Source organism: Magnolia sinica, chromosome 8 (genome assembly GCF_029962835.1).
Source record: "Magnolia sinica isolate HGM2019 chromosome 8, MsV1, whole genome shotgun sequence".
Lineage (NCBI taxonomy): Eukaryota > Viridiplantae > Streptophyta > Magnoliopsida > Magnoliales > Magnoliaceae > Magnolia > Magnolia sinica.
In genome coordinates this window covers 14,907,886-14,911,482 of record NC_080580.1, presented here as the reverse complement: position 1 = coordinate 14,911,482, position 3,597 = coordinate 14,907,886, and positions in this window count along the sequence as shown.

Sequence of the window (3,597 nt, the reverse complement as noted above, 5' to 3'; positions counted from 1 at the left end):
ACGAAACGGTAACAACAGAAGTCCACCGTTAAACTCAAGGTTTAACCCTAGCCCAACCCAAGTTTCCTGTACCTTAATCCTAACCTAACTCACCCCAAGCTCAATCCAAGGGAAACGGATTGGCTACTCCCCCGCCACTATTCCGGTGGCTGGTGGTCGGTGCTCTGTGGGCCCCACCATGATTTATATGTTTCATCCATGCTGTTCATCCATTTTTACATGTCATTTTAGAGCTTACTACCAAAAAAGAAAGGGGCATAAATCTCAGTTGGACCACACCACAGGAAAACAATAGTGATTGGATATCTACCATTAAAATCCTCTTAAGGCCCACTGTACTGTTTATTTGACATCCACTCTATTGATTAGGTCATATAGACCTAGATGAAGGGAAAAGACAAATAACAGCTTGATCCAAAACTTTTATGGCCCCTAAAACATTTTTAATGGTCGACATGGATATACGTCATTTTTGGTCTGGTCTCAAACCCTGAAATGATCTAGAAACATTTTTGGTCTGGTCTCATGCCCTAAAATGATGTAGAAAAATAGATAGATAGCATGGATGAAACAAATACATTATGATGAGGCCCACGGAGCACCGACCATGGCTGGTGGTTAGGTTTTTTTTTTTTTTTTTTTCCATTCTGTTAGTTTGTTAGCACACGCAGTTCACGCGTTAGCGTGAAACGAGGTATCTTCACTCGGTCTACCACTTGAGCTATGGATTGGGGTGTGCTCAACCAAGTTAGTCAGGTGAATACATGCTAATATTTTTAATACATATTTTATTTTATTTTTACCTATAATTTTATTAATTATATATGTAATTATTTATTATAAAGAAAATACTTATTTTCTAAACAAACGTGAAATATAGGATTATTCTTTTAAAAGTCGTGTTGTATAGCAGGCAACCTCATTGGGAGAGAGAAATCCAGAAATCCAACGTATCTTGCTAGCTTGCGTAGCCAGAAATGATGTGGACCTATGAAACCTGACAGTATTGAAATTTCTCATGTCTTCGACCCAAAATGATTCGTACTTAATTATAATTTATAAGCAACTTATACATAGATCCGGTTCAGGTTGGGTCGGGCAACCCAAGCCCAGCCCAAGTTTTATCCCGTTAGTGTTAGTGTTTGTGTTGCCCAAGCCCATGGTCGAACCTGGTACATCCTGCCCAGCCCAACCTAATGGCGGGTCGGTCACGGATCCATTGGGCTGAACCCACCCGACCTCCAGCCTTAACTGTGGGGCCACCTTAATATATGCAAATGTTAGATGGACTAAACTCAAAACATAAAAAGCTACAATCAAACACCCACTATTAAAAACATACTAAGGCTGCCATTATCTTTAAATACCATCCACCCTAGATGAGGCGAAAACACAACATTGAGCTTAGTACATAACTGTTGTGCCCTCAGTTAGTTTTCAAGGGTGGGCATTCAATCCGTACAGTGTTAAAATAAAAAAAGATGGATAACGTGAACATACAACACATGCATCAAGGTGGGCCCCATGGTATGGAAAACACCCACTAACGTGCTACTATAATAAGATCTATACACATGGTGTAATGTAACTCGGAATTTACAACCCAAAACTACGGTGAACGGATGATCCAAACTGGCCCATTGCCCGACCTCTTTTGGACCGTTAATATTTAATACAGAAATGTCCGTTAACGAGAGATTAGGACGGTACTAGTCATCTGATTTTGGATTTATTCACCATGTGCAGTGAGAAGTTTTGGACTTACGTTCTTGTGATTGCCACGTGTGAACGGGGAGTGCAACCTTAGTTACAACAGCGGATTCCGTGAGACCGGGAAACACCGACTTCGGTGAGGCTGTGATTGTGAGGCCCACCTCAATTTATGTGTTTTATATCCACACTGGGCATGATCCCAAAAATGAAACTGATATAAATCTTAAGTGGGCCACACTACAGAAAATAGTGGTGATTAATGTCCACTGTTAAAAACTTCTTTGGGCCACAAAAACTTCTACCCAGCCCAAAACGGTTTAAAATTCAGGCAGAGACCTACCCTAAGCTCGGCCCATTGACAGCCTTGCTTTTAGGGTGTGAACCCAAGATTAAGGCAAATCCAAATTTTAAGTGGACCATACTATGGAAATAGTGGTGATTGAATGCCCACCATTAGAAATTTCTGAGGGCCCAAAGTAATGTTTGCTATCCAACCTATTGATTAGGTCACACAGACAGATGAATAGAAAACACAAATATTAGCTTGATCTAAAACTTTGGTGGTCATTGAAAAGTTTTTAATGGTGGATGCTCTATCAACCTAAATCTTATGGTGTGATCCACTTAAGATTTGGATTGTCTCATTTTTGGGCTCATGCCCTGAAAAGATATGGAAAAATGGATGGATGACATAGATAAATCACACATGATTTTAGGGCCCACAAAGCTTTTTTCCTCACGGACTAGTGCCGAGCTGGGTAAGGGAGGTTCACCACGGAATCCATGTTCCGGGGAAGTGGATTAGGTGAGACCCTGGGTTCACCCAAGACAGTGCAGGCACAACCCTTACCATGGGGCCCACGTAGATGTATATATTTTGTGTCCATGCCGTCCATCAGTTTTTCCATATCATTTTTAGGGTATTATCCCAAAAATGAATCTGATCCAATTATCAGGTTGACTATACAATAGGAAATAGTGTTGATTGACCATTAATGGCCCATAAAAGTTTTGGATTAAACTGATATATGTTTTTTCCCACCCTTCGACTAAGCTTACCCGACCTTATCAACAGAATGAAAGGCAAATAAACACCATGTAAACATTAAGGTATACCCAAAGAAGTTTTTCATGGTAGGGCATTCAATCACCTCTGTTTCCTATAGCATGGTCCACTTGATAACTTCGTTTTCGGAATAATACCCTAAAATGATTTCGAAAAATGGACGAACGGCATGGAAACAAAATGCATACATCAAGGTGGGCCTCAAAGTAAGGGCTACACCATTTTGGTGAGTCTAGGGTCTCACAAGGTACTAGCCCACCAGGATTTAGCTAGAGACGGATGGTCATGTTATGGGCTCCGTGGGGCCACTATGATGTATGTGTTTCATTTACACCACTACTTCATGTTGTGCGGTCCACTAGTCTTTGATCTATTTCCTTTTTGGATTCATTTCCTAAAATAATCTTTCAAAATGGATAAACGGCTTAGGTAAAACATATATATCACATCAGGCCTACAGAGCCCCTAACTGGACTGTCCATCTCTAGCTAGGTCCTGTTATGGTTGTACCCAATCCACACCCCGGTGGAGTCCACCTGAGCGTTGGATCTGCCTCATTTTTGTTCACATACTTAAAATAATCTGAGAGCAGGGATGGACGGCGTGGATAAACAGATGCCTCAAGGTGGGCCCACCCACAGAACAGCCCGTTCGTGCCTAGAGACGGCGGCGGTTGGACGCAATCCGCGGCCCTTTAGAACTTACAAAAGAGAAATTTAGGACCGTGGACCCCACCTTTTATCCAGCTGGTTTTACGAAACAATACAAACTTTGTTTTGCAACTTAAGACCTGCTTGTACGGACAGTGAATTTGAGGA